The sequence below is a fragment of the Salvelinus sp. IW2-2015 genome, linkage group LG17, assembly GCF_002910315.2.
Source record: "Salvelinus sp. IW2-2015 linkage group LG17, ASM291031v2, whole genome shotgun sequence".
NCBI classification, from domain to species: Eukaryota; Metazoa; Chordata; class Actinopteri; order Salmoniformes; family Salmonidae; genus Salvelinus; species Salvelinus sp. IW2-2015.
In genome coordinates, this window is record NC_036857.1 from 18,952,417 (window position 1) to 18,973,005 (window position 20,589).

At 43.4% G+C, this 20,589-nt stretch overlaps 1 protein-coding gene across 5 annotated transcripts in view; it reads right to left on the bottom strand.

The window, feature by feature from the left end:
- The window catches only part of LOC111976267 (vitamin D3 receptor A), a 112,681-nt gene extending 94,460 nt beyond the window's left edge, over nt 1-18,221 (bottom strand). For 2 of the 5 annotated variants that reach the window (XM_024005051.2, XM_024005048.2), the window contains exons 1-2: nt 18,149-18,221; nt 17,610-17,736 (exon numbers count right to left, since the gene is read on the bottom strand). The gene's annotated coding sequence lies outside the window, so the exon portion shown is untranslated. Of the gene's footprint in view, nt 1-17,609; nt 17,737-17,848; nt 18,024-18,050 lie in introns of those variants that run through there. The other 3 variants (XM_070447906.1, XM_024005049.2, XM_024005050.2) reach the window with 2 other exon arrangements.
- Between the last annotated feature and the right edge of the window lie 2,368 nt (nt 18,222-20,589).

Below are 20,589 nucleotides of genomic sequence, written 5' to 3' on the forward strand. Positions count from 1 at the left end.
TGTCCCATGGGCTTACCCCTGTGTTCTATAGGATCCACAGGAGTCTGCAGCTCTTCTGTGCAGCAGTGGGGAGGGGGCTGGGGTGCGCATGACAGCAGATGAATAGGACACTAACAGGAAGGGGAGGGGGCTACAATGGGGGGCTTGTGGTCTCTCAACCAATCCCATCCATTGGGCTCGGTTTACACCCAGTCCCTCCCTGATCCACTCGATCCATGAGCTGCAGTAGTAGCTGAGGAGAGAGAAGGGAGAGAGAGGAAGCGGAGGGAGGAGGAGTGGATAGCCCCCAAGCGCTGGGCCTCTGAGTGAGATGACAACCGGTCAGAGAGAGCTAAACACAGAGTCCTTTTCAAAAGCATTGCGCAGGGGAAACGCATGTGAACACCTGCACTGCAGACCCCAAGGACACACTTTACACATCAGCACTGCCCATTACGGCCAGAAATTGTTTTTGCTGCAGTAAAAATATTAAAAAGGGTAGGTAGCATAAACGTACCCGCATGCAACATATGGATTTCCATTACACGCATCAAGTCCCCCTTGCAAAATTACACCAAATATTTGAGCCACTACATAAAACCTCAGAATTAAAAAGAAAGCCGAAATCATGTTAGAAAAGGTTTTTACGGGTGCGATGTAACATGGAGGGCCCGACAAGCCAGCCTATTCCCTATACTATAAACTGAAATAACTTCAAATGTATAACTTCTAATTAAACCAAATCCCTTCCATTTCCAACTTACTTCAAATTTATTATAACAAATCAACATGCAAGGTGGCCATCTAGCCTTCTAACGTCAGCACTACCAGCCTGCTAACGTTACGTTAGCACTGCAGGAGTCAGCCAGTTGCCATCAATACCTAGCTAGAGCTGCATTAAAGTAAATCAATGTTTTGGAAATACATAACGCCATCTAACTAATTACCAAAGAATGTTCGCTATATGCAGTTATCTTACCAAGCCAGCGAGCCAGGCAGCTAACGTTAGCTATTGTGCAAACTAGCTTTTAGCCTGGTCATCCAACAACATAACCGCAGATCAAAAGGCAAAGAGCAGAGACTTACAGATTGAAGGCTGGGGCACATCCGATGGTACAAGAGAGCAGGCTGATTTAGCTACAAAAATGAGGGGAAGACAGGAGTGTCACCAGGCCGAGGGAGAGTGAGTGAAATCTAATAAACTCAGCAAAAAAAGAAAACATCCCTTTTTCCAGGACCCTGTCTTTCAAAGTTAATTCGTAAAAAAATAAAAAATAAATACATCACAGATCATTGTAAAGGGTGTAAACATTGTTTCCCATGCTTGCTCAATGAACCATAAACAATTAATGAACATGCACCTGTGGAACAGTCGTAAAAACACTAACAGCTTACAGACGGTAGGCATTTAAGGCCACAGTTATGAAAACTTAGGACACCAAAGAGGCCTTTCTACTGACTCTGGAAAAACACCAAAAGAAAGATGCCCAGGGTCCCTGGTCATCTGCGTGAACGTGCCTTAGACATGCTTCAAGGAGGCATGAGGACTGCAGATGTGGCCAGGGAAATAAATTGCAATGTCCGTACTGTGAGATGCTTAAGACAGCGCTACAGGGAGACAGGACGGACAGCCGATCGTCCTCGCAGTGGAAGACCACGTGTAACACCTGCACAGGATCGGTACATCCGAACATCACACCTGCGGGACAGGTACAGGATGGCAACAACTGCCCGAGTTACACCAGGAACGCACAATCCCTCCATCAGTGCTCAGACTGTCTTCAATAGGCTGAGAGAGGCTGGACTGAGGGCTTGTAGGCCTGTTGGAAGGCAGGTCCTCACCGGCAACAACATCGCCTATTGGCACAAACCCACCATCGCTGGACCAGACAGGACTGGCAAAAAGTGCTCTTCACTGATGAGTCGTGGTTTTTGTCTCACCAGGGGTAATGGTCGGATTCACGTTTATCGTCGAAGGAATGAGCGTTACACCGAGGCCTGTACTCTGGAGCGGGATCGATTTGGAGGTGGAGGGTTCGTCATGGTCTGGGGCGGTGTGTCACAGCATCACCGGACTGAGCTTGTTGTCATTGCAGGCAATCTCAACGCTGTGCGTTACAGGGAAGACATCCTCCTCCCTCATGTGGTACCCTTCCTGCAGGCTCATCCTGACATGACCCTCCAGCATGACAATGCCACCAGCCATACTGCTCGTTCTGTGCGTGATTTCCTACAAGACAGGAATGTCAGTGTTCTGCCATGGCCAGTGAAGAGCCCGGATCTCAAACCCATTGAGCACGTCTGGGACCTGTTGGATTGGAGGGTGAGGGCTAGGGCCATTCCCCCAAGAAATGTCCGGGAACTTGCAGGTGCCTTGGTGGAAGAGTGGGGTAACATCTTACAGCAAGAACTGGCAAATCTGGTGCAGTCCATGAGGAGGAGATGCACTGCAGTACTTAATGCAGCTGGTGGCCACACCAGATACTGACTGTTACTTTTGAGCCCCCCTTTGTTCAGGGACAAATTATTCCATTTCTGTTAGTCACATGTCTGTGGAACTTGTTCAGTTTATGATGTTTCAGTTGTTGAATCTTGTTATGTTCATACAAATATTTACACATGTTAAGTTTGCTGAAAATAAACGCAGTTGACAGTGAGAGGATATAAGAAAAAAAGACTAAAGATGTCAAGTCAACTAGCACTAAGCCAAGCTGGACAAAGTGAAGGCTCAATTGTTCTCAGTGGAGTACTTCAACTTTTTTTGTCAGCATTGAATGCTAGCACATGATTAACCAGCCATGTGGCTTCTGTCAATGTGCTTGGAGACAGACAGTGTCAAGGTGTCCAGATCTGCCACAGCAAGCCACGTGGCCTGCCTGTTACAAACACGGCAACTCCTTACAAAACCCCTTAGGCCTAATCACAAAACCATAATGTCAGCGCTTTTTCCTAAATGCCTGAATTATACCTACACTTACGTTGTTCCATTGCAATTACACTCGTGGAAACCATTAGCGCCTTTAAAGAAATGGTATCCACTAAGGCTGCAAGGCTACTGGGGTGTAGTGATTGAACAACAGTGAAATACTTATAAAATTAGAAATACTTACTCTTAAAACAAAAGTCTGGTAAATACGTGTTAACTGCACCATTTTAAAAACATAGTCTTAGCATCTGCATGGTTAAGCATATTACCGCTCCGCAATGAGTGCATAAGGGAGAGTGGGGCTAAATGTAACACCGGTCAATTGTAGGTTAAAACGCCATCTACCTCAAAAACATTTTTTTTGGAGTGACTTAAAATTGTGATACATTTTTTAGTTGAGAAAGAGTAACGGCAACCAGGGGAAGTGTCGGGGGGGATAGTGACATGAATTAGTACAAGCAAGTGGCGTCTTACCCCGGGTGGCGATTTAGTCAAAGTTACTTTAACAGATAGGCCTACATTATATTCACTGTGTTTATGCAAGTTTTTTGGGACCAAAATAATCAATAGCATAATAACTAGTTAAAAGATCACATTTGGAATCTGGCTAATGATTAGCCCTATGAGGTAAATGCAGATAGGGAACCCCATTATTTCAACAAATAATTTTTCTAATGTGTTATTGGGCTCATGGTGTCACCATACTTTTATTTGTGTTCATTTTGGAGTAGAATGTCCTTTTAAAAAGTCACTAGAGCTGAGCTTCTCAGTCCTACATAAAAATTATGGGAGACCCCCCCCTTCAACCTCCTGTGACCTATCCCCCCCACCCACATTTTTCCAGAGGAAAAATGGAATCGTTGCCCTTTTTATTTACCCAATTTAACAAATGAGCATTAAATAAATAAGCTGAACTGATGAGCAGAATTTGGTTCTAGTGTCATGAGTTGACTTTTGGCTATACTATTACAAATCATTGCTGTTATTGCAGTTAACGTTGTAGGAATATTGACAACATAACAAATGAATGCGCACGTCTGTCTATGGGAAGACTAAGCCTGCACTAGTTCTAACTGGAGATTCTGATTGGAGTCAACACCAGTATGCATGAAAAGCATGTTTTTTTCCCATTGCAGATGGCTGAAAATTATAAGTGTGGTGTGGGACCATTTCACACAACCAACACAAGGAGTGGCACTGTGTAATTCATGTAATGAGTCAGCATGGGATCGGACACAGCGAAAGGTAAAAACATCACAAATACCATACCTGGAACTATCTAATGCAGCAGACAAGAAAAGAGAACAATAAAAACAAAACTCCAGCTCAATCCACTCTTCCATAGATGTTTGAGAGACAGGCCAAGTAGCAGAACACGGACAACAGGTCCAAAAACATTGAAAAAGTGTTAACAGAGATGATCGCTTGCCCTTTAGCGTTGTTTCAGGTGTACGCTTCAAGCATGTAATGGCCACTGCCGAACCTAGATACACCCTGAAAAGTGAAATTCTACAGCACAGAAATGCCTGTACTTCACCACTGACTGCTGGTCAGGAACGACTGAGTCACTGATGAGTTTGAAATTGAATACGCCAGCAAGCGGTCCTAAATACCAAAGCAATACATCAGTCAGATGTTCCTGGGCATGCTGGATGAAATGGGGCATAGCCAAGGACGGCATGATTCTTGTCCTCAGAAACAGGGGGGGACAACATGGTCAAAGGGATGAGAATCACTGAGATACCAGACTTTAGCTGCAGTGACCATACACTCAGCCAGAGGGCAGTGATGAAAATCATTGAAATGCTGAAATCCTGTGCAACCCATTTTGGCCAAAAAGTGCCTCTGATATCCAAAAGGACCTTGGCCTCCTTGAACATAGGATCATTCAAGACTGCTCCACTCAGTGGAACTCTACCCTCCATATGCTGGAGAGATCACTGGAAAAGAAGAGGGCTCTTAACCTCTACACGGGGGAGAATGGAGGGTTCTGAAAGCTGATCAACACAAAATGAGTTGAAACACTGACACCAATAGAAGGTTAGACAGGAGATGAGCCACTACAAGTCCTCCGTCTTCTGTATCATTCCAAGCCTCCAAGTGTTAAAGACGCTCTCTTCCAAGATGAAGGACAATAAGGCAGGAGATGGAGAGTCTGCTTGTCTCTTAGCTCCTTGCTCTAAAAGAGCCACTCTTCCTCCTCTGCAAATACTCTAACCAAGGATTGGCTAAAAGAAGAAGTTGACCAAGAAGAGCCGGCTGCCACATGGGAAGAAGGGTAAAACGTCTCGGAGGAGACACTAGAGGGCACGGAGACACAGGAGGAACCCAAAAAAGCCACAGAGAAGAAAATCTCATTTCATTTGTCACATGGGTTGAATACAACAGGTGTAGACCTTCCTGTGAAAAGCTTACTTACAAGCCCTTAACTCGATTTCGTGAACTGCATTGCAGGTTATGAAAATATTGACTAAATAAACACTTTTTTTTTTAAACACGGAAATTACAAAACAATAATGACACTATATACAGGGGGTACCGGTACCAAGTCAATGTGCGGGGGTACAGGTTAGTCGAGATCATTTGTAAAGTGAATATGCATAGATAATAAACAGCGAGTAGCAGTGTAATTTAAATAGTCCGGGTGGCCATTTGATTAATTGTTCATCAGTCTTATGGCTTGGGGGTAGAAGCCGTTAAGGAGGCTTTTGGTCCTAGACTTGGCGCTCCAGTACCGCTTGCCATGCAGAAGCAGAGAGAATAGTCTATGACTTAGGTGACTGGAGTCTGACAACTTTTTGGGCCTTCTCTGACCCCCTGGTAGAGGTCCTGGATGGCAGGAAGCTTGGCCCCAGTGATGTACTGGGCTGTATGCACAACCCTCTGTAATGCCTTACAGTCAGATGCCGAGCAGTTGCCATACCAGACGGTAAAGCAACCGGTCAGGATGCTCTCGATAGTGCAGCTGTAGAACCTTTTGAGGATCTGAGGACCCATTGCAAATCTTTTCAGTCTCCTGAAGGGGAATAGGTTTTGTCGTGCCCTCTTCACAATTGTCTTAGTGTGTTTGAACCATGATAGTTGGTTGGTGATGAGGACACAAAGGAACTTGAAACTCTCGACCTGCTCTACTTCAGCCCTGTGGATGTTATTGGGGGCTTGTTTGGCCCTCCTTTTCCTATAGTCCACAATCAACTCCTTTGTCTTGCTCACATTGAGAGAGAGGTTGTTGCTCCCAATAGGCTGTCTCATAGTTGACAACAGTGATGGGCATGATCACTGATGTCATAAAACTTAAATGGTGTTGGAGTTGTAGTCGTACCTGGCCACGTAGTCGTGGGTGAACAGGGAGTACAGAAGGGGACTAAGCACACACCCCTGAGGGGCCCCAGTGTGGCAGATGTGTTGTTGCCTACCCTTACCACCTGGGGAAGGGGAAGTTTGGGGATGGCCCGTCAGGAAGTCCAGGATTCAGTTGCAGAGGGAGGTGTTTWGTCCCAGGGTCCTTAGCTTAGTGATGAGTTGTGTGTGTGTGTGTGTACACTGTTGTTGAACGCTGAGCTGTAGTCATAGGGGTTTCTTTTGTCCAGGTGGGAAAGGGCTGCGTGAAGTGCGATTGAGATGGCGTCTATGGATCTGTTGGGGCGGTATGCAAATTGAAGTGGGTCTAGGGTTTCCGGCATGACGCTGTTGATGTGAGCCATGAACAGCCTTTCAAAGCACTTCATGGCAACCGATGTGAGTGCTACATGGTGGTAATCATTTAGGCAGGTTACCTTCGCTTTCTTGGGCACAGGGACCATGGTGGTCTGTTTGAAACATGTAGGTATTACACAGAGTCGGTCAGGGAGAGGTTGAAAATGTCAGAAGACACTTGCCAGTTGGTCCGAGCATGCTCCGAGTACACGTCCTGGTAATCTGTCTAGAGCCACAGCACTGTGAATGCTGACCTGTAAAGGTCTTGCTCACATCGGCTACGGAGAGCGTGATCACAGTCGTCCAGAATATCTGGTGCTCTCATGCATGCGTCAATGTTGCTTGCCTCAGAGAGCATAAAAAAAGGCTTTTAGCTCGTCTGGTAGGCTCGCGTCACTGGGCAGCACGCGGCTGGGTTTTCCTTTGTAGTCCGTAATAGGTTTGCAAGCCTTGACAACATCAGAGAAGTGTCAGAGCCGGTGTAGTAGGATTCAATCTTTGTCCTGTATTGACGCTTGGCCTGTTTGATGGTTAGTCTGAGAGCATAGCGGGATTTCTTATAAGCATCCGGATTAGTGTCCCACTCCTTGAAAGCAGCAGCTCTAGCCTTTAGCTTGGTGCGGATGTTGCCTGTAATCCATGGCTTCTAGTTGGGAAATGTACATACGTTCACTGTGGGGACGACGTCATCGATGCACTTATTGATGTAGCCTGTGACTGAGGTGGTAAACTCCTCAATGCCATTGGATGAATCCCGGAACATATTCCAGTCTGTGCTAGCAAAACGTCCTGTAGCATCCGCGTCATCTGACCACTTCCGTACTGAGCAAGTCATTGGTACTTCCTTCTGTAATTTCTGCTTGTTGGCAGGAATCAGGAGGATAGAATTATGGACAGATTTGCCAAATAGAGGGAGAGCTTTGTATGCATCTCTGTGTGTGGAGTAAAGGTGGTCTACAGTTTTTTTCCCCTCTGGTTGCACATGTGACATGCTGGTAGAAATGAGGTAAAACAGATAAGTTTAATGTAGGCAAAGTCCCCGGCCACTAGGAGCGCCACTTCTGGATGAGCATTTTCTTGTTTGCTTACGGCCTTATACAGCTCGTTGATTGCAGTCTTTGTGGTGGCATCGGTTTGTGGTGGTAAATAGACGGCTATGAATAAAATGAGAACTTTTATCATGAGGTACAGCTTATCATGAGGTATTCTACCTTTAATATTAGACGTCGCACACCAGCAGTTGACAAATAGACACACCCCCGCCCTCATCTTACCAGATGTAGCTGCTCTGTCCTGCCGATGCACGGAGAAGCCAGCCAACTCTACATTATCCGTGACGTCGTTTAGCCACATCTCGGTAAAACATAAGATCTTACAGTATTACAGGGTCAGTCTAGTCGGGGTGTCATTGACAGAATGTAACAGACTCTACTTGGACACCACACCTTGTCAGCAATGAGGAGTTGTGGCCAGCCTTGAGGTGAAAATTATCTCAAAGAGCCAGTGATAGACCTAAGGAAGGATAATCCACTTTAGTGGTGGAAATACAATGTGGCAAGCTTCAGCCTACGCACTCCTGCAAGAAAATTCCTCTGTCCCCCAACATCCTCCGTTCCAAATTAACGGGTCTTTAGAGAGGTTGGCGCCATTTACGAGAAGAAAAGAAGCAGGCTCACAGGGGACAGCGCTTCTGATGCTCCTGGACTGGGACTATTAAACCCTATACTAGTAACCCCTAGACTTCAGTCTGTAGACAAGCTGTAAACAAAGAAATAGTACATTCAAGGATGGTCTGGTCAGTGTCAGAATAGTCTGAAAAATAAAATCCATGTCCTGCACAATTATTATTTTTTTTTTTACTACTGATGGGCTCAGTGCACTTCATTAAAAACATTTTCTTAGCACTTATATTTTACAAATGTTTCAAAACTGCTGAAAACTGAATTTCCTCAAATGTAGAATCCATACAGGAGTTGCAGAGGTGGGACAAGACTAACTGCCAATTGGATTTCACGAAATTGGAGAGAGAAAAAAAAGGGGGTAAAACTTTATTTATTTTTCTCCACTGCAGTCACGCATTGATCATCATGTCACCAGAATAGGACCCTCGATACATATTGGAAAGGAGCATCAAGATCACTATGCATTTCGCCACCCTGTAGCCTAAAAAAAAACTGCCTGGTTTCCCAAGTCGTAGTGGGAGGACCACACACCATATCACATGACTCCAAGTTTACTTCGATATGATGGTAATTATATAAAATATTTGCGCATTTAAAATAAAAAAATAAAAAGTTTCCACCATTTCTCACATTATAAATTTTACAGACAAAGATCCCACCATGTCAAACAAATTGTCGGCATTTGTAAAATTGTACCGAAACTTTGTTTTCATCACAGCTGTTGAGATTTTGTTTTTAATATACATTATGACTTCATTCACAAACTCTGGATATAAATGTGGTTTGAGACACAAACAGAACCCAGCAGGTTATAAAGTAAAGCTTTCCTAGCTACGTTCTGATGTATCGGTGATTGGTCCAAATTCATGTGCCGCCAGCCCCATTCAATGACAAGTGCTAGCTTGCTAGTTGTGTGGTACTGCGGTGAGAGGCTGCCCTGCATTGGCTGTATTGTGCCAGCGTCAAATTTGGTAATTGGAAGTTTTCACTTGGAAGAATAAAACCAGAATTCAGTGGCTACAGCACTACAATAGATAAAAGCATAGCTAAATACTATTGAATTGAAAATGTGTCTTAACCATCTTGCCGTGCAGCTGGCTAGCAGGTCAGTCACGCTTCTAAGCCTAGGCTAATTATTTGCAGGAAGCAGTATAGTTTATCCTCCCATCACTAGAGTATATCATCAACACCAAAAATAACATTACATTGCAGTGTTGTGTTCGAGACCACCTAAAGTTAAACCAATTCAAGATCGGAGAAAAGAGAAGCCGAGTCAAGACCAATACCGGAGGGGGACAAGGGGTCCTAGACAGAGTCAAGACCAGAAAAATCCAATTCAAGACCATGATTGTAATTGTCAAACCACCACCATAATAACAGTACAAAATGTCCAGTATTTCTGTGTTCATAATTCAGAACATATCGATTCTTTAGACATTCAGACTAGTGAAAACAAAGAGCCACTAACCCTAACAGTGGGGAACAAAGGGCCTTCTACGCCGTCAGAGAAGGGCTAAGGATTTATATATATTTTTTTATATTATTTTCAACGATGTTCTGACTTAACCCTTTACTTTCCAACAGAAACTGAAGATTAGATATTTTTTTCCCTTCAATCAGGATTTTTCTTTGCCGTCTCTGGGGCGATACAAGCTAGCTAAGTCAGCCATTGGATAGAACATCAGAAGCTAGATAAAAAGGCATCTGCCATTCAACTTTATTAGGGCAACATTTTGGAGGGACAGTGGAATCAACCAATCAGGTTGACTTAATGAATAGGACCATTTTTACAAAAACGTATGGAAACTTCTGCCTTCTTGAAGGCCAACAGGTCATTGCGCAATAGCGAGCAGTAGTTTTCCCACGGTCTTGCTAGCTAGCTTTTGTTGTCGGCTAGTTTGCAGCGGCTGCAGCAGGTGTTATCAAAGAGGATGCTGTTCCTAATTTGTTAGCTTCTCCCTTTTCAAGAATAACTTTCAATAATAAGTTCAGTTTCAAATGATCATCAGCTGGTTAGTAGAAATGTGTTTATTGCAGTACGCTTGCGGTTAGCCATCTCTTAAAATAACGTGTGAAAAAAAATTGCATTTAAAGTGCAACTGACAGCATTTTAGCAACATTAAATCTTAATCAAATATATTCATATACAGCCCCAGGATGAAACAAACAAATCAGACAAGAGACCAGACATTGTAATTTTCACAAATTCTTAGAATGTTTGGGAATTACGTATACTAAGGCATTTGTGAATGCAATAGTGGGAAAGCGGCCGTGCGTTTGGACAATTAGGCACTGCAGTAAATAAAACATCCGTCTTGTCCAGGACAGGAGTCCACATGGCCAATCAGAGCTACAGTAAACCTTTACACCAACAAGCCATTTGCCACACGGGCCAGCCATCATTCACTTTGAACTGGACTGTGTGTTTACAGGCAGTTGTAACAGCGCGACTTTAGATCATTAGAACGCATTCGCCAAAAGCCACAAAATACACTTGAATGGATTTCTGCAGATATGTCAACACCACAGGAGCCCTCTTACATTTGGGAACTTTACAGTCCTATTGATAAAACAACCATGAAAAAAGGTAGGCTCTCTCTCCCACAGACCATGCTGGTCATTTATGAACATCTTGGCCATGTTCTGTTATAATCTCCACCCAGCACAGCCAGAAGAGGACTGGCCACCCCTCATAGCCTGGTTCCTCTCTAGGTTTTTTTCCTAGGTTTTGGCCTTTCCAGGGAGTTTTTCCTAGCCACCGTGCTTCTACACCTGCATTGCTTGCTGTTTGGGGTTTTAGGCTGGGTTTCTGTACAGCACTTCGAGATATTAGCTGATGTACGAAGGGCTATATAAAATACATTTGATTGATTGATTGATTATGCATATCAACAAGATTAACAACTAATGTTAGAGCAAGATGAGCTAAATTCTCATTAAGGAACATTAGACAAGGCCTCCCGGGTGGTGCAGTGGTCTAAGGCACTGCATCGCAGTGCTAGCTGTGCCACCAGAGACTCTGGGTTCTGTTGCAGCCGGCCGTGACAGGGAGGCCCATGGGGCGGCGCACAATTGGCCCAGCGTTGTCCGGGTTAAGGAGGGTTTGGCCGGCAGGGAAATCCTTGTCTCATCGCGCACTAGCGACTCCTGTGGCGGGCCGGGCACAGTGCACGCTGACCAGGTCGCTAGGTGTACAGTATTTCCTCCGACACATTGGTGCGGCTGGCTTCCGGGTTGGATGCGCGCTGTCAAAAAGCAGTGCGGCTTGGTTGGGTTGTGTTTTGGTAGACGCATGGCTCTCGACCTTCGCCTCTACCGAGTCCGTACGGGAGTTGCAGCGAGGAGACAAGACTAACCACTACCAATTGGATACCATGAAATTGGAGAGAAAAAGGGGGTAAAAAAAATAAAAATAGGAACATTAGACAAACCAAACTTTTTCAGCTAATTGGCCGTTAAAATTGCACTGATAAACGATGGGGAATTGTAGCCTCCTCGTCCTTCTGCATGCTTGTCCCAACCAAGCAAACTGGCTAGCTAGCAAGCTACTTCCAGTCACAAATGAGAGAACACCTCACTCTGGCAATTTTACTTGCTGTAGCAGAGCTGGTTACATGTTATCTAGAGCATTCTTGACTAACTACAACTTTTTTTTGCCTACGTTTACTGACACCGGTCATATTCAGCAGGTCGTAAAATACATCAGTTCTGCGGTTTGGCACATTCAGACCAGAGTTCTCTGAAATCGGAGTACATAGCCAGAGTGAATTTGCAAACGCAAAAGATATGCTAACTGTAAGAGTCATTCAAGTTCTTGCTAACCAAATTAAACTGGCATCTCTAGCTGTAGCCACCGAAAAAACAATGAGTGGAAAAAGTCACTCACCCACTCCTCCAATGGCATGACATCCTCCTAACACCTTACTAGCTAACGTTAGGCTCTGTGTTCTCAGCTTGCTACATAGATACGCTAGCCTATTAGCCACGTTATGACTTCCTTGATGTCTATAGTATTCTCTCAGGTACGCAATCTGGTTTCCGCTCAGGTTATGGATGTGTCACTGCAACCTTAAAAAGGTCCTAAACGATGTCACCATTGCAATGTTGTGCTGCTATTTTTATTGACTTGGCTAAAGCTTTTGATACGGTAAACCATTCCCTTCTTGTGGGCCGGCTAAGGAGTATTGGTGTCTCAAACCAGGTCTCTGGCCTGGTTTGCTAACTACTCTCAAGGAGTGCAATGTATAAAATCAGAACATCTGCTGTCTCAGCCACTGCCTGTCACCAAGGGAGTACACCCCACTCGGGAGTCCCAATAGAACATCTTTACTGGTATTGTCCATCAGTGGCTCACATTTGGAGTCAGGTCAAGGAATGGTTGTTAGGGCATAATATCTTTATACACTTGAGTAAAGTATTAATTTGTAGAGCAATATTGGTAGAAGTGCTACAAATTAGGGAGGTTCAGGACCCTCGTAAGATATCATACTAAAATGGAGGGATGAACTGTAGAAATGGCAAAATGGCCTTATACTGGGAAAGACAGGTTACTCTGTGGACATTGGAGGGTTGGAGTATAGATCAGAATGAATGGTGGATTGGCCAGTGTGCGTGAAAATCCAGCACTTGAGAAAAAAAAGAAGAAAAAAAGAGTAAATTAGGAATATGCATAATTATTTTAACTACAGGTACCGTAGTCATTTTACCCCACAAAATAAAGTCCCATCCTCATGGAATAGTGTTATGTGTTCCTGAGAAGCTTCTCGAAAAAAACATGGAATACAAAGTATAACACCAGAACCAAAGTTTAATTTTGACCCCCAACACACTAGAACAGGGGTCTCAAACAGGTCAATCACGAGCTACCAGTAGCTCACAGACCACCTAAGAGTAGCCCACCAAACTAGTCTGAAAGTACATGCAATTTTCATGTGTTCCAACAAATAGTCATAAACAAATCTCTCAAGGATCAGACACCGTAAGCTCCCAGCTACTATCTAACCAATGCAAAAATGTACATTGTCCCACCCCTGGTTAGCCACTATTGCCTTACACAGCCAAACCTAACACAATATCTGGCAAATCATTTCCAGCAATATTGCCCCTTTTGGTCTGTGTGTTGCAGACGTTTGTCTATGACTGTATGTAGCCAGTAATGATGGGTGGTTCGAACGAACAACTTTTTGGTGAAAGCCGGGAACCAAATCACATAGTAAAAATACCCCTTCATTTGGCTCCCTGATATGCATACTTTTACTACTGCTGTTTGAGCTCCAGACATCTGCAGATAAATTATAAAAACAGTCTCTGAAGATGGTAATTCCTCAGCGCAGGAACAATATAGTGAGAAGATAATAAGGCTATCTTCATTTTTTTCTTTGGCATGCCATCTAATAATTTAGTAATGTAAAAATGTATTTGAACTCACATTTCACGATCTGACATAATAGCAGGCAACGTTTTAGGCTTTAAAATTTAGAGTGAGTATTTTTTCATGACTTTAGGTCAATTTCAAAGCATTAACTTAGCAAAGAGAAGTTTGGGAGCCAAATGATCCAGCTCACAGAAAGACACGGAATGCCCGTCACTAGTAGCCAGTTGATTTGATAAGCTTCGTGGGCTGCTGGAAATACTTCCCTCAACTTTCTCAATTAAATGTTAACTACAAAGAAGGATTACCTGGCAGAGGTACAGTGCATTCGGAAAGTATTCAGACCCCTCGACTTTCTCCACATTTTGTTACATTACAGGCCTTATCCTAAAATTGATTAATTAAAACAAATTCCTCAGCAACACACACAACACCCCTTAATGACAATGCAAAAAACAGGTTTAGATATTTTTGCAAACTTATAACAAAAACATTTGAACATAAATATTACAAAAGGTATTCAGAACCTTTACTCAGTACTTTGTTGAAGCGCCTTTGGTAGCGATTACAGCCTTGAGTATGACGCTACAAGCTTTGCACACCTGTATTTGGGGAGTTTGTTTTTTTCAGGTCTCTCCAGAGATCTTCGTTTGGGTTCAAGTCCAGGCTCTGGCTGGGCCACTCAAGGACATTGAGACTTGTGCCAAAGCCACTCCGGAGTTGTCTTGGCTGTGTGCTTAGGGTTGTTGTTCTGTTGGAAGGTGAACCTTCACCCGTCTGAGGTCTCTGGGCGCTCTGGAGCAGGTTTATCATCAAGGATCTCTGTACTTTGCTCCGCTTTTAGCAAACTCCAAGTGGGCTGTCATGTGTGTTTTTCTGAGGAGTGGCTTCCTGGCCACTACCATAAAGGCCTGATTGGTGGCATGCTGTAGTGATGGGAGAACCTTTCAGAAGGACAACCATCTCCACAGAAGAACTCTAGAGCTCGGTCAGAGTGAACATCTTGTTCTAGGTCACCTCCCTGACCAAGGCCCTTCTCCCTGATTACTCAGTTTGGCTCATCGGTCAGCTCTAGGAAGTGTCTTGGAGGTTCCAAACTTATTCAATTTAAGAATGATGGAGGCCACTGCGTTCTTGGGGACCTTCAATGCTGCAGAAATGTTTTGGTACCCTTCCCCAGATATGTGCCTCGACACAATCCTGTCTCAGAGCTCTATGGACAATTCCTACGACCTCATTGCTCGGTTTTTGCTCTGACATGCACTGTACACTGTGGAACCTTATATATAGACAGGTGTGTGCCTTTCCAAATTATGTACAATCAATTGAATTTACCACAGGTGGACTCCAATCAAGTTGTAGAAACATCTCAAGGGTGATCACACAATACCATACCCCATTCTATCAAAGTGAAATTATGTTTTTTGAAATTGACAAATTAAATAAAGATGTAAAGCTGAAATGTGTTGAGTCAATAAGTATTCAAACCCTTTGTTATGGCAAGCCTAAATAAGTTCAGGAGTAAAAAGTTGCATGGACTCACTGTTTGCAATAAGTATTTAACTTTTTTTTTTATGACTGCCTCATCTCTGTAACCTACACATGCAATTATGTGTAAGGTTCCTCAGTCAAACAGTGAATTTCAAACAGATTCAAACAAAGCCCAGGGATGATTTTCAATGCCTTGTAAAGGGCACCTATTGGTAGATGAGTAAAAAAAGAAAAGAAAAAAGACAAAGATTGAATATCCCTTTGAGCGTGGTGAAGTTATTAATTACAGTTTGGATGGTGTATCAATACACCCTATCACTACAAAGATACAGGCATCCTTCCTAACTCAGTTACCAGAGAGGAAAGAAAACACTTAGGGATTTCACTATGAGGCAAATAGTGACTTTGAAACAGTTAAGAGTTTAATAACTGTGATAGGAGAAAACAACATTGTAGTAACTCCACAATACTAATGTAATAGACAGAGTGAAAAAAAAGCAAGCCTGTACAGAATAAAACATATTCCAAAACATGCATAATGTTTGCAACAAGGCACTAAAGTAATACTGCAAGAAATATGGCAAAGTAATTCACTTTTTGTTCTGAACAGTGTTATGTTTGTGGCAAATCCAACACATTACTGACTACCACTCTCCATATTTTCAAGCATAGTTGTGGGTGTCTGCGTCATGCCATGGGTATGCTTGTAATTGTTAAGGACTAGGGAGTTTCAGGCCATACAATTAACGGAATGGAGCTAAGCACAGGCTAAATCCTTGAGGAAAACCCGGTTTAGTCGGTGTTCCACCAGACACTGGGAGATGATTTCACCTTTCAGCAGGACAAGAACCTAAAAACACAAGGCCAAATCTACACTGGAGTTGCTTACCAAGAAGACAATGCACACTCCTGAGTGCCAGAGTTTTGAAAATAATAAATGGGCAAATATTGTACAATCCAGGTCTGCAAAGCTCTTAGACTTACCCAGAAAGACACATAGCTGTAATCTCTCCCAAAGGAAATTCTACCATGCATTTACTCAGGGTGTGAATACTTACAGTATGTAAATGAGACATTTCTGTATTTCGTTTTCAATAAATGTGCAAAAATGTCAAAAAAAATGTTTTCACTTTGTCATGATATGGTATTGCATGAAAATATTTCTCACCCAAGTTGAAATCAGGCTATAACAAAATGTGGAATAAGTCAAGAGGTATGAATAATCTTCTGAGTATCATAAGTGTGTTACGTCTCACCCGATTTGAGAAGTTTGATGTGTTCTGTGTGTCTCTTCGGAACAGGGCACCCCTCAGGGGGGGTAATATCTGGCGTTTCGTGGGAATTTGATGTTGCAGACAAGAAAAATATTCCTGGAGTGATTTATGTTAGTCAGATGAATTGTGTGGTGAATGAAGAAAAAGTTAAGAGTATCTGTTCTTTTGTTTTTTGATATGGAGTCTCTCCCTACTCAAGTGCAGTTGGGTTATATGAACTACAGAGTCGGAGCACTTGTTCCAATACCAACGTAGTGTGATCATTGTAACGCTTTTGGACATGTTTCAAGTGTTTGCAGAAGGGAGAAGCCGAGATGTCCAAGTTGTGGAAAAGATCATGTCATGCATTTTAAAAGTGATATATGTGACATGTTGCAATTCTGGTGGGAACCATGAAGCCATGGCTTTGGAATGCCCAACAAGGGTGAAACAAGGGTGAAAGAGAAGAGGTGGCCAAAGTCTGGGCTGTCCAGAGCATTTCATATGCATCTAAAATGGTTGGTGCGCCTGAAGAGTCCAAAGAAAAACGTTCACTGGTTGCCCTTCCAACAGCAGGACCCAGATATGTTCAAGGTTAAGAAGGTGGACTTTGTGGCCTTTATAGCTATGGTGATTAATGGCACTGCCAAGGTGGAGAGAAAATCCAGGAAAATATATATAATTGTGGATGCAGCAGAACGGTTCCTAGGACTGAAAGACTTCTCGGCAGAGGAGTTGCATGGAGTATTGTCACAAGCAGTACCACCCTCAATTAAGTCATAGAGCCTGAGAAGGGAGATAGAGATTTGAAGGAAGGGAGTATATTTTTATTGCTTTATTTTGGGTGGATTAAATTAGGTTCCTTATCACATATGGGTTTTCTTTTTACCTTGGTTTGTTAACCCCGTCCAGTTGGTGGAGGTAATACACTTTTGGGGGGTGTAGTCTGCCAAAAAACCCACAGAAGAAGAATTAGCGTCTAGTCTGTCAGAAAGCCACACGAAGAAGTTGTTCACACGCAGCCAACCGTGGGCGAAGCTAACAACTGAAAATCCTACATACACAAGGGTTTTCAAGCGCTACCAAGGGTCCTAGCTTCAAAGCTAGCTGTGGCTGGCTTGCAGTCTCTGCTGTGAAATAATCGAGTTGAGTAACTAACGTTAGCTAGCCTTATGTAAGCTGGCTAGCTAACTTATAAGCAATTTTCTTACCTGATGTGGCATATCACCCTTCTTTACTTTGCTGGGTATCGGGACTGAAACTTGAAGCCAGTTCAAGAATTCTCTAAAGGTTTGGTAACCGTATTCTTCGTTCAATTGAAACTTTTCTGGTGTTTAACTGTGAAAGAAATGACAATGCGTTACACAAAGCTAACGTCAATCGGCTAGCTATGATTAGGATACGATAAATCAAAGCAACATATATTTATATGCATAATAACAAAAGTTACCTAACGTTACTGATATTCCATCAAGAACCATATTTGCTAAGTAGCTATATTACAATGCTAGAATACACCATTTAACATTACCAAATTGATCGCACTAAAATGACATAGTTAGCTACATTGTTCTGTCAAAATTAGCGAGAGCTAGCCGCGCTGTTCAAGCGTACAGCGTTACGCGAGCCAATAACTTCAGTCTCAAACGCACCAAATACACATTGCTCAGCCAGCGCCTCGTTTTCGAATGTATTTGAAACGTGCATGTTATGAAGACCAAATGGTAAACTCATTCGCAAAACAACTCACGGTAATCAATCAGTACGAAGAGGCACGTCTTTAGTCTAACCCTGAATAAACACCATTCTGCTTTGTCCCGCCCCATAGTTTTGCAGAAAATGCACATCTATACATATATCACCGCGAGCAACCAATCATAACTAACGTGTAAGAATAGTGTCTTATTTTAATTGGACAGGAGCATGACAAGCTCACTTTTCTGGTCGAATAGAACCAGCGATATTAGAGAAGGAGGAGAAGGGAATCCCATTGGGCAATGAATGGAGGAACGTATAACTTATTCTAGTATTTTAATTCCCATCCTAATTCAATGCGTATAACGCTCCACCCTGCAGACTGTCGACCAATCGCGTTCCGGTTGTCATGGTGCGTCACAAGGTTGCTAAACCATCGTCACGCAACACCTTCCCAAAGTCAGTGTATGATGCTGCGTTAACGTGCTAGTCGGACCAAAGAAACTCGGAAATTTCTGACTTGCTAATTGGTTTCGACTACCATCTGAACGAGTTATGAGTCGAGACATCTGCTTATTTTCCTCTTAAGTACGTAATGTCACGATTCCAAAACGATAGGATATTACAGTAAAAATATGTGTGATGTTGTACTTCTTGTTCACGAAATTCATGCTAATGTTGTCCAGAATGCACCGCGCGTCCCATTGACGACCAGGGTTGCCATGTTGACGGTTTTATGACTTGGGGTACTTTGAAAACGGTGTCGCGGGTGAAAATGTTTTGGTAGCGGGTTTTTGGGCTACTAAATTGCACTACGGCCGCCTTGTCATTTCTCTTTAAAAAATAAATAAAAACATATTCACTGTGACCTGCTGATGCTTACTATCAGGCAGTGAGTAGGTGACTGAATGCTTGGGACGGGGAGGGAGTGGGAGGGGTGTGTGCGCACGTTGAGAGCACTGGTTGAGAGGCAGCTGAGTTACTGAGACAGCAGCACACGCAGTACATTGCTTTGCTGTTTGGGATTTTAGGCTGGTTTTCAGTATAGCACTTTGTGACATCTACTGATGTAAAAAGGCTTTATAAATACATTTGTTAGTGACAAACTTTTACCATTTGTAGGTAGGCTATTTAGTTTGATCGTTAAGTTAAGGAGACACCCCTTTTCCATAAAATATATATTAACGCGCTAGAACTGATATTAAGTCGGCAAAGCATTGGAAAAGGACTTTAGGTGCACTAGAGCTATATGTAAATTCGCTCAGATGTGGTTTAAAGTAAACTGCATTCTAATGTCGACTTCTGCTAACCGCGGCCTGCTAGCTATCTATAGCATATTGGACTGTTAGCTGATCCACCGGCCAGTTTCTTGGACCACTATACCCATTTTGCCAATTGGACTTGGACCCCTCTGCTACTTGGAACCCTACTAATTCCACAACTGGTCTATCGACGTCACCGCACAAGGAGGCAAAAACAGACTTTTCCCCCATCGCGACGTCCCTCTAAGGCCCTTATGCTAGCTTGCTAGCCCCGGCCTGCTAACTGCTAGCTTGCTAGCACTGGCCTGCTAACTGTCTGAATCGCCGTGTCCCCAGCCAGCCCAACCACTCACTGGATCCATACGATCACTTGGCTACGCATGCCTCTCCCTAATATCAATATGCCTTGTCCATTACTGTCCTAGTAGTGAGTACTGTCTTATTTCACTGTAGAGCCTCTAGCCCTGCTCAATATGCCTTAACCAACCATGTTGTTCCACCTCCCACATATGCGATGACATCACCTGGTTTAAAAGTCTCTAGAGACTATATCTCTCTCTTCATCACTCAATGCCTAGGTTTACCTCCAATGTACTCTCTTCCTACCATACCTTTGTCTGTACATTATGCCTTGAATCTATGCTATCGTGCCCAGAAACCTGCTCCCTTTACCCTCTGTTCCGAACGTGCTAGACGGCTAGTTCTTATAGCCTTTAGCCATAAACCCTATCTACTCTCCTCTGTTTCTCTGGTGATGTAGAGGTTAATCCAGGACCTGCAGTGCCCAGCTCCACTCCTACTCCCCAGGTGCTCTCATTTGTTGACTTCTGTAACCGTAAAAGCCTTGGTTCATGCAATTTAACATTAGAAGCCTACTCCCTAAGTTTGCTTTATTCACTGCTTTAGCACATTCTGCCAACCCGGATGTCTTAGCCGTGTCTGAATCCTGGCTTAGGAAAACCACCAAAAACCCTGAAATTTCCATCCCTAACTATAAACATTTTCCGCCAAGATAGAACTGCCAAAGGGGCGGTGTTGCAATCTACTGCAGAGATAGCCTGCAGAGTTCTATCTTACTATCCAGGTCTGTACCAAAACAATTTCAAGCTCTACTTCTAAAAAATTCACCTTTCCAGAAACAAGTCTCTCACCGTTGCCGCTTGCTATAGACCACCCTCTGCCCCCAGCTTGCCCTGGGACACCATTGTGAATTGGATTGCCCCCCATCTATCTT